The sequence below is a fragment of the Sparus aurata genome, chromosome 7 (assembly GCF_900880675.1).
Source record: "Sparus aurata chromosome 7, fSpaAur1.1, whole genome shotgun sequence".
NCBI lineage: Eukaryota > Metazoa > Chordata > Actinopteri > Spariformes > Sparidae > Sparus > Sparus aurata.
In genome coordinates, this window is record NC_044193.1 from 30,948,571 (window position 1) to 30,960,725 (window position 12,155).

Sequence of the window (12,155 nt, forward strand, 5' to 3'; positions counted from 1 at the left end):
TTTATTTGAATATATGGATTTTATTTGTTGTTGAACAGGCCACAATTTTGATTTCTGATGGTATGACGTGGTGCTTCTTCAAACAAATCTGCTGGAATTGACTGGTAACATGGTGGATGTGTTTTGTAAATGTCTTGCAATGTGTTTATCTGTTGCATTAGTTTGTGTAATGCAAACATGTTTTGATTTTGTGATTAATAAATGTGCTAAGGTGCTTTGCTAAATTGTTTCTGATTTATTGAGTTCAGAAAAACTTCACAAATGTCACTCCAGACAAGTGATAAGCATTTCTGAATGGAGTAACATACCATTTTGTATTGAGAAGAAAACAGTTGGATAATATTAAACTATATAGTGTTGAATATAATCATATTTTGAGTGAAATAGATTCTATTTTGAGTGACATTATTCTAATAAGAGTATCATACTATTGTATACGGAGCAGAATACAATCTGGTGAAGAGCAGAATATAAACCAGTATGGAGTAGAATATGATTCTATTTTGAGTGAATTGTAATTCTATTTTGAGTGAAATATTATTCAATATAGAGTAAAATACATCACCACATTGAGGAAAGTGACTGTAGAGTTATTTTGATTTTATACAACATAGAGTAAATTATCATCATGTAGAGTAAATTATGGACACTAAATAGAGTAAAAACTACTCTGTAAAATTCACTCTGTGGGAAGAGTAATTTTTACTCTATTTAGACTGGGATCAAATGTTATCTTTTTTAGAGTAAAATTTTCTTCAATTTGAGTAAAATGTACTCTGACAAATTTCCTGTGTACATAGACGCCTCATTCAGTGTTGGACCGTACGTCGACGTCGCCGCCATATTGGATGTGGCAGCTCCGCCCCGTGAACTAACACAAGTCAATGGAGTGAACTTTATAAAGCGCCTTCTACACAGTGCTATAAGTTAATGCCTCATTTACACATTCACACACGTACGGGTATATTCAGGAAACAGAGAGGAACCGAAAACAACGTCTGTAACGTCTGATGATTATAAACGTTAACTACTCCTCATATGTTCAGTATACAGGTCAGCACCAAACCATTTTATAATGTTTTCATGAGCTGCTAATGTATGTAACGCTGTTACTGTGATGATACGTGACAGTTAAATATTTAAACTGTGTTCATAATAACCAGATCCTGACATGTAAATGTGATGTCTGTCTCCCATACTGTCAACTTGTTTCATTAAATTTAAGTTTAAATATGGACAACTGACGTCATAATATATAAATCAGAATCAGACATATTTTATTGATGCACGACAGGCAATTGCAGCGTAGATGCTCCCATTCAAAGTCAAGAAAGAGCCAAAATATGTTTTGACCGGCCACTGAAGTGTTCACAATCACGACAAGATTTCCTGTAGGAAACACTGAACAGCATAGGGATAGTTGTTAATTGCCCACTGATTGTTTTTTTAGTAGGGAACTATCTAAACTACTACTTTTTCCTCTTCCTCTACTGCTCATAGGTGTGATTGGCAAAGGACAAAAGAGCAGGAAAATATACGGTTTCACTATGTCTCTCTTTACATTTAGTTTGTCCCGATGTTGGCTGCAGCTAAGAAAGAATTAGTTGGCCCCACACGTCCAAAATTCCTAGAACACAGTGTCCTCCTGCTGCTGACACTGGGTGAACATAAAGTCGCGGCTGGACCCGAGTGAATATCCGCCGAATATCCAACCTGAAACTAACTTCACCCCGGTTCGATGGGAAGCCTGTTGCAGCCTTTGAATAGGATGGCGAGGATTTCAGTCAATCAACTTAAACGGTGATTTGTAGAAATTATACAAATAGCGACAACAATAATCGATTTAAGACAACTTAGGGTGTAGTGCTTTCACTGTGTGCAACTTAAATTCGCCATTCGCCCATGATATTAAACGAAAAAAAAAAAAAAAAAGTGTTTTTTTTTAATGTTTCAGCGCTGAATATCCCGCAGCAGAATGCATGTAGGGGAAACACTGACACATCAGAGAACCTCCCGCAACGATTGCAGGCTCTTTGGTGGAGCTCTGCTTTGAATGAAGTTCCATTGTGACAAATAAATTGACTTCTTGCGGAGCGACATGAAGACATGAAGACATGAATCAGAGGCATACAAACGTTGACAGCGGTGGCCGGTCATGATGTTTACCAATACCCGACCCGTGCCTTGCGCAACTTGATTAATTTTGACGGTGCACACCCAAGTAAAAAAAATGTACTTTATTGTATTTCAAGTATATTTATTTTTCCGATAGTATGTTGAAAATGTACTCACACAAATTGTACTTTTTGGAAATATATAAAAAGTATACTAGCATCACACTTTCACGCTAACACTTTTAACTAATTATACTATATTACACTTTATAGAAATATATGATACGAAAATATACTTTAAGTAAAAGTTATGTGTACTTTCTAAAGTGTACTTATTTGAAATTTGTTTTTACACATATTTTTGATATATTTTAAATTGTATGCTTAAAATTGTCATTGTAACATACACTGAAAGCATATTTTAAAAGTACACATTTTAATATCAACACTGTAATATTAAGTTTGAGTGTATTTTAAGTTACATTTGGGTCTAATTATGAAGTGAAGTTATTCACGCTAGTACTTTAGGACATTCTTTTAGACAGTGTTCAATATTATGACTATGAAAATGCACTTAAACCCATTTATGACATGTTGTGCTGTGTGTAAAGTACACAGATAGCAATTATTGCAGCTGTTCTGTAATGTTTAATCAGTTTGGCAAAAGAAATATGATACATCTTACACACAAAATGACGTTAAACAAAACATTAAATGCACACTTCAAAAGCACAGGTGCACAAAAAAAGTGTGTTTTGCTGAAAAGCAAGGGGTTTAAAGTTGGTGCTACGGTTGGTGTAGATAGCATCACCCATACTGCAACAGACAAGTTAATACTGGCTAAATTATAAGCAAAAAAATGAGGTTCACTCACACTGTGTTAACATTGTCACAAGTGTTCAAAAAAGAACATTTCATTGGTATTGTTTAATGGAGAAAAAGCAGGGCTACTGCAAACAAGACCAATTGGAGAGTGTACAGATCAAAAAGTCGCTGACAGTATTCATGCGTATAGGACTGATATGTAGAAGTCGGTTTGGCATTGATGTCCATAAAGAAGTAGCTCCCCAAGAATTTTAGTCTCTTTCAACATTGTTGGGAAGTGGAATGACATACATTTTGTCCTTGGACTTAACCATTACACATTTACGCTTAAGTGATTGGGGATGCACTGCAAATAAATTATTGGTGTAAGACACCTCATTTATAAATGTGGAAGATATATTTAACTGAGCATCTCTACACACCTTTCTTCCACTCTTGGCAAGCTCTTTTACTAAAATACAGAAGTTGGTGGATGTGGACGAGGCCCCATCATCAGATGTAAAAGCCACCAGGGTCATAACTTCGCAGAATGTTCCATCATTTAACTGTACAACTGAATTATTTCTCTTTTTAAGAGTTGTGTTATTATATGAATGATAAACCACACTGCTACAAATGAAACGGTCATAAAATAAACCTGAATGAACTGTCACTCCTATTAAACTTTCAATAGCCATCCGCTGCAACACAGATGTGCTAGCTTTTTTTGGGCAGCCAAAACCTCTGACATTATGTTGAAACTCCTTTGATTTCTTTCTTAAGCTAGAGGTACTTTGAAGTTTGTCAAATAATGTCTTTATGCTGTCATTAGCATTTGCCATTGTAGTCCCTGCTTTTTTCGAAAGACCCCTCCACCGAAGGAATCTATTCACTATTTGTGTTGGCACATGTGTTGTTCCACTGAAAAACCTAAGCAAAGTCCCATTAAATGATTCAAATGGAAATGTGGATGTTGCCCACAGTGGTCCCCAGTTACGCACGCTTGCTGCCAAGTGCATTAATAAATGCACATTGAAAGAAGCGTTAGCAGCACCATACAGTTTCTCAAAGTTGAGCACAAATTTTCGCAGAGCTTGTTCTGCCACATCCACATGTCTCACTTTGATGGCATCCTGAAGAAGAGTGTGTATCGCAAAAACTAATAAAAAAAGATGATTCCAATACTTCTTTTTCATAATGCCACTCAAAACAGGCAATGCATAAAACAACAAAAATGACCTCCACTCAGATGCTTTCCAGAATTTTCTGTCCTTCACTGATCTTGGTGCCCTTGTGACCTCCACAGGTGGGTTAATGGCCAGCAATTCCTGGTCTAGATCACTGACCTTGCCGCCTAAGTACCAGTCCTCATTATGGTGCTTACTGTCAAGCCACAGAGATGTAATCTGTTTAGTGACACCCAGGCAGACGCTGTGTTGGTGCTCAGGAATGAATCCAGAGATCATCTTGAAGCTCTCTAGTTCCATCAAAGGGGATGGGCCTTTCACACCCATTACTGGATTAGCAGGTGTTGCCAGCATAGCATGCCAAAAATGATCCATCTCTGTCCGTAAAGGTGGTTCTGGGGTTTCCCAGACATATGGACCACCACCAGTGTGAAGGCAGAAGTCACACCCATATTTTCCATTGAACTGTTTTGTGTTTCTCAGAAGGGGGCGGGCAACTGAATCTGAGGAGCACAGGAGTAAATGAACTTTGCTTGTATGCTCTACATTTTCAGAGTCCATCCATTTAATTCCAGTCTGTTCCAGTTCCTTGAGCTCTGCCACAAAAGCAGTTAAAAATGTGATCATATTTGGCTTGCTTTTACCAAACCATAAGCATGGTATACATATGTTGGCTTGGCGATCTTCTGGTGACAGCTCTATGATTTGACACTGAATTGGCCATATCTGAAAATTATTGCTGTTGAAAACTGGAATTCCATCACAATTCCACATAACTGATATGTCATCAGCCCCTATTTGTCCACTCTGCTTGAGTTTTTCATATTCAGCCCCACACTGAATATCTGAAATAATGCCTGGAATTGATTGTCTTTCATTTAAATGCATCCCAGATTTTTCCACAATGTCCACTATTTGGGTTGATAAACTAAGTACAAGAAAGTAAGACCCAACCCTTAAGTTTCTCTCAATGTCAAATTCAGCATTACAAGAAGAACAATCTTTTGGAGCTGTCTCACTGGGTCCCATATAGCTTTCACAGTTGTTACAATAAAAATGGGGCACATAGTGGCCAAACTGTCCATATGCCTTATGAAAAAGATATGAGGTTGCTGGCACCAAGCCAGGGAAATGTTCATTAAACATTGTAAGAAGATCCTGAAGAGCTACTCCTGTCAAATTGTGCCTCAGTACATATGACATGAGTAAGAGCAGACTCTGTCCTTTTGTGAGGGGAGCACCTGGGTATACAGGATCTTCATCATGGTGTTTCTGTAATACAAGACAAGATTGCTCACATTCATACATAAAACACAATAGGAAACAGAAGCCAAACTTATAATGACAGTGTTGTCCTATTAAAAGAGATGTCGCTTGTAATGTAAAATAACCAATATACAAATAATCTGTAATTAAATGGTAGTATACCTTCCATTGGTTTGAATCTTGATTTCCAGCTTGGCTCCTCTCTTCTGCTCTGTGTTCTTGTCCACTTCCATCATCTTCTTCTCTGTCCTCTTGTCCACCTCCATCATCTTCCTCTCTGTCCTCTTGTCCACCTCCATCATCTTCCTCTCTGTCCTCTTGTCCACCTGCATCATCTTCCTCTCTGTCCTCTTGTCCACCTCCATCATCTTCCTCTCTGTCCTCTTGTCCACCTGCATCATCTTCCTCTCTGTCCTCTTGTCCACCTCCATCATCTTCCTCTCTGTCCTCTTGTCCACCTGCATCATCTTCCTCTCTGTCCTCTTGTCCACTTCCGTCATCCTCCTCTCTGTCCTCTTGCCCACTTCCATCATCCTCCTCTCTGTCCTCTTGTCCACTTCCATCATCCTCCTCTCTGTCCTCTTGTCCACTTACGCCATCTTCCTCTCTGTTGTCATGTCCAATTCCATCATCTTCCTCTCTGTCCTCCTGTCTCTCTCTATCCACTTCTTGGTAAGTATCTGCATTACTATGATCTGTAAGACAAATCTGAAACAAATATAGATGAATTAAGTGCAGCTTCAGTGTGGTTGAACATTGAAATATAAAAACACATTTACTACTGTAGCATTTATTTCTCCTGAACTTACCTTTTCTGTAACTTTTCTTCTGTAAAGGGATATTCTTGGAACTGAAGATGTACCGAGAAATTTCTTGTAGAACAGTTTTCTCTTTTTCTGTGGATACAGTAAAACAAAGATAATAGGAAACCTGAACACGGCTAGTGCTTTATCCACTAGCTAGCAGTAGTGTTGATGTAGTAGTAGTGTTACCCTTGATGACTTACAGTGTATTTGGGCAAACATTTTAGGATGAAGATACTGGAAGTTATATTATCTTTTGGAACTATGTTAACCATCAGATAGGCTGATCTTCTAGCTAGGATATTATAATATAGGCTACCAAAGATAAATATTGCGTTTTTTGAAAAGATGATGACAGCTTTATATCCTATTTTTCCTGCAGATGTCACAGTCAAAGTCATAAGATATGTTTATAGTGTATGTGTGTGTATGTGTGTATGGGGTCTGCAGTGCAGAAGTCTTTGACATGAAGTCAATAAGATGATTTTGACGTAGTTTTACCTCATAGCTAATAACACTTCGACAACGATGTTTTGATAGGGTACTATTTATCTTGAAACGTTTCACTTCATAATGTTATACAGAGTACATAATTAGAGAGAGTACAATTTAAATTTTCGTTGTAGCCCACAGCATCTCACCAATTTTTTTTTTTCTTTACCTGGTTCTGTTGAAGTCTTCTGTATTTTGTTGTTCTTGGCGTCTCTGGTTGAGTCTCGTCAGAATTCAAATGTCTCTTCAAATTTCTTTTTGCTGCCATGATGATTTTATATAATAACTGCAAGACAGTGCCTGACCAATCAAGTGCATTAGTTTCGTTTCTCACTTTCAGCCAATCAGAGCCGCGGACGTTGTCATCCGACATCCGTTGCATCTGAGCGGGGTCAGGTCAGTCGCGTGAGAGCAGGTTTGCAGGTTAGGAGGATACAATGTTTAAATTCGCCGTCTACTACTTATTTGATAAAACACTTAAAGTGGAAAGTACGTCGCTCATTCTTGGTAGCGACCAGTTCACCCAAGTGGCATCCAAGCCGGACCTTGATGACGACGCGAACTGGATTGAAATAAAATGGCCCACGAGAAAAGAACCAAACAGGACGGTGCCTGCTAAGGTGCTGTTATTTGGAGGCAAGTATGGAGAATACGGTGATGGGTAATAGGTATACTGAATGCTTATTATTTTTCCAACTCGGTCAGCTAGCTAGCAGCTGACTGTTTAATTTGGTCGTTGTTATGAAACATGTCTAGGCTAAACTTATTTGTTGTACTCTTTTTGTTATATCAGATTCCTACAAAGAACTTGTGTCGAAGAAGAATTTATTCCTTCTCGGTAAGGATATCTGGGCCGAGGAGGAAAGCAGGGGTGTGCGCATGAAAAAGAAAATGTGTGCGACCGACGTAGTGAAGCCTAAAACGGCCACACAGGTGAGTGCACGCAACATTCCTTCAAGATGCACTAGCTGACATGCTGTCTCTTTGGCTAGCATCCAGGTGCTTTCTGGTAGCCTACGGGTCTTGACTAAATTCAAATCATTTACCTAAGTAAAAAAACAAAACAAAAAACAGTTAAGCAATGCTAAAATTCTCCATTACGAATCATGCATGGAATTTCCCACTCAAGTTAAAGTGCATATTTATGTTAAGTAAAATGTAGCTAAACTATCAAAGTAAATGTACTGATTTGCTCCCTCTGACTGATTTATTGTTATATATGACAACATTAGATGAATAACACTGAAACATCTTGATGTAGCAGTATTTTGTTGTTGTAGCTGCCAGAGGTAGGTGTACAGATAGATTCAACTACTACATGCATTTTTATGTACAGAGACACCAAATCTGCTATATCTGAGGGGTGGTGAGATAATTAAGGGAACTTTAAATAAGAAGACATTCAAAATGTGAACTTGATAACACAAAGCTTTCTGCAGGACACCAACATGTTTACTTCAAAAACATTTTTAACAGGCAAAGCAAACCAGGATTAAAGAGGCAGCCAGGGACCAGGTGCTACAAAACCTGAAGACTTCCCTGTCTCAGAAGAGGGCCCTGGACACACAAGATCACCTCCACAGTTCTGAGAATGAATCTCCACAACATGTTCATGGGGTAAGGCATACTTCTTTCTTGAGCTGGGGGGCTACAAAGTTTACAACAGCAAAAACTGTGGTGCCCCTCAGACACTTCACTAAAAGGTCTTGATTTGAGGAATATTGGACAGAATCTTTTAGTCCTGTGAATCAGCTATTTTGCATGTTTCTTTGTGTTGATTATTAAGGTAGTTTGTCCATTTTGGTTTTTAAAAACTCGACTAGAATTTTAGTTAATGCCAACATGAACTGCTGTGTTATATCTTTTTTCTAATTAAATAACGTAGTTTCTAGTACAACTCAAATTTCGGGATATAACTAATCATTTTCCTACTTTACCATATAAACGTTTTTATTCAGGGAAAGTGAGCAAAGATTGACAAGGCAGTAAGACGTGTGCTTTTACCCCTGGCATCCAGTCCAAGTTCTGATGACGGCACATACATAGGAAGTCCACAACGGCATGAAATTGTAAGTCATACTTCTTTCCCAGCTGTTGTGTACTCTCAGACTAAAACTCTTTCTCTGTTGTATTGCTTTTAACAGCTATTTTCTCTTTTCACTTTTTAAAGTTTCAAGACCATGCCTCAGATGAAGAGTTGGGTTTCTCCTCAGCCCAGAGAATGGCAAGTACATTTATATTAAATATATTATTATGGTAAAATTATTATTATTATATTGAATACAACTGCATGGAAAACTTAATCTGACAATTGTTACATATCTTATTTTCACATATAAACTCATTTTGGCTGTCATGTGCATGCCAACTAAGCATAATGTATTTTATTTACTTTTATTTAATATATTCAACAATATAATCATTTTCAAACACCTTTCATTAATGTTTTGTCCCACACGGTATTGTGGATTAGAAGAGAGTCCTTTAAACATACTTTATTTTCTTTGAGAAATAAAGTATAGAAGTCAAAAGCATGTGCATGCACATGTGTGTGTCTAAAAATATTGTCACTAATACAAATAAGGGCTGATAGTAATAAAAAACTTATTTATATAGTACCTTTAGAACAGCATTTATTATAATTACAATCATAAATCTTAATTGACCTACAAAGTGTGCACAGGATTGGATCACAGCTGTCAGATTGTCATTCACAGATCAGTCAGTCAGCATGACAGCTGGACAAACTGTAGTGTTTGTCTATTGTGTTTATTGGGATCCAGAAAAAACAAGCATAAAATAATCACAATCTCTAACATACAAAATGAACACAACATTATATCTGCCGCTGTTTCCTCCAACAATTCATCACATTAGGTTCTGTAAATGTCTATTGTACCTTAATGAAGTTTAATGTGATTCTGATCTCTCATTCTCTCTTGAAGAAGCTGACGGATGATAATACTGGTCATGGCGTGGCACCTGGAATGAATGAAATCATGTCGTCCCTTCACGGTGGGTGTTCAGATTGGAATTAGAGGGGTTGACATGTCAGAACACAGTATGTTTATTAAACAATGATTCAGGGTGTTCCCATATTATTTATTGTCCTGTACTTAACAAATGTTTTCCCACTTATTAATATATTCATCTAGACCTGCCAGAAATGGTTAAATTAATGAGGGAGTGTGTGGAGTGTGTCCGGACATTGATGTCCTCGTTTAGGGGGACCCCCTCATCTGCAGCGTCATCATCTTCTGTGGACGGTGAAATTGAAATGGTATGTTATAATTGAGGGATGAACGTATGTATTCATTACTTGACAGGTCATTCATAAAGAATTCTATATTTGCACTATGGACCTTTTGTCTTTGGCAGCATCATCTTGTTGGTAATTGGGTCAGCAATAAAGAGATGGGATTTAATAGGTTATATGTTTCACAAATCAGTCATATGAATTATCTTGCTGTCAGTGGGAACTTCAACACCACTGGTCATAGCACTCCCTAGTGGGCTATATATACTAGCAGTGTTTCCAAGTAAAGATTGATTTAACATTTTTTAATGTTTGGATAATGTCTATTTATTTCTCATAAGTAGGGAGAGATAATCTGTCCAATTTATCCTCTCTTTCTCTCCCATGCAGCACCCCTTGGCAGGCAGCACAGTGACAGTTTCAAAGAGGGCCTTCCTGCGGCTGAATAGATCTCGCATGACCATTTTTGCCCAGGAGCTGGCTGTTCTGGTATTCACAAAGGAGGGCCTTGCACAGTCCACCCTAACTGGAAAGTCTGGGAGGGGGGGGCCGCCAAAAACACAGCTTGATGTTGACAAAGTGCAGGCTATTACAGGTATGTAATTGTTTTGAGTTACATGTAGCCTATATACAAGCTTCGGTGATTTCTATAGCAGCTAGATCAAAAGAAAACTGACCACCACTAATTACTGAATACATGTTGGACTGTTTACTGGTAGCAGTATTGGTATACTATACTGATAAAATTATTCAGAGTTTTTAGACGGGTATTCCAGAAAGCCAGTTATGTGAAAACTAAGTACTCACTAAGAAACTCTAGTTTTTTTTTTCCCTGAATGAGAGGTATCTTAAACTCTGTGTCAGTCACCATGTCAACTGACTCTGGGAACCTAACCTGCTCGCTGGTAGCTTTACTTGAAAAAACCTTGAGTCTGACGGAGCTATCTGACAGCCCTGTCCTTTCCTTCTCAACAGTATCATGTTGACGCAGAAATTATTCACATAGTTTTACAACAGGGGGATTATTTAGATTCATTTATATGAGATCTCATTCCCTGAGCCGAACGGTACCACTTCTCATCAGTCCGTCATTTATCTGAACTATATTCTCAGTCCGGCTGCACATCGAATATCAGGCTACACGTCACTGCTGACGTGCTCTCAGATCTGGACCTCTTCATTTTTATCACTTTGCAGGTTAATCAATCACTTTCCAGCAGTCAGAAAAAGAGGAATCATTCACATTTCATTTGGCTTTCTGTATTTCCCACATATAGCTACAAAAGTAGGCTAACCATCAGCTTGCATTGCCTCCAACAACGCAATTTCAAAGTACATGTTTCTAATTTGCTGCCGCATTTAGGATAATATTAAATAACTTATAGTACTATCTGTAGATGAAAGTGTGTGACTGCCTCTTGGGTCCTGGGGTGAGTGACGCCCTCAGCCTCTGGTCACCCAGCGACCTGACTCAGGACCAGCTCCTCTGCCTCTGTTAGATGTGGTGGTGGTGGAGGTGAGCACCACCTCTGCCCTCTTCCACATTCATTTACTCAGCAGGATGTTAGAAGACAGGATGTGTGTTAATCAGTAGGTATCTGTTGGTAAAAGCTGCTAGAAGCTGAAATATCTACTGAATAAACTTTTACCTTATTTAATATGCAGAATATGAATAAAACCAGAGTGAGGAGCAATCACTGTTTTTATAGCCTATATTCAGAATTTCACTTCACAGATTAAGTCAACTCAGAGTTCAGGGTAGGGTTCGAGTTTGCTGAACCTCCTTTCTGGAATACCCCTTTGATGTACTGTTCAAAATACTATGAATATGCTGCGTGACTTATTGTCTCTTGTCTATTCGGTCAACAGACGCTGCTCTTCTGGAGTTTCCACAGACGAGTGTCTCTGATGTGCGCGCGGCCATCAGACGAAAGTGTAACAATGAGCAGTTCAGCCAAAAAAAAGGAACTTAATGTGTGGTGTGTGTTTCTGTATGGTGGGAGGGGTTAGACGTGCAATAATAAGGAATGTTGTTTTTCATTGTTCACTATTTCTCAGTGTTCTGTAAAGTTTATGTGTAATGTTTAGGTCTGCGGCCTGAAATGGACCTATTTCTACAAGGTGTACTAAAGTACCAATATTTGGAAATGTTCAAAAGACATAATGTAAATGTTCATACATTTGTTGTATAAATGTTAAGAGATAGTACAATTTTTTGTATTTAAAATGTACT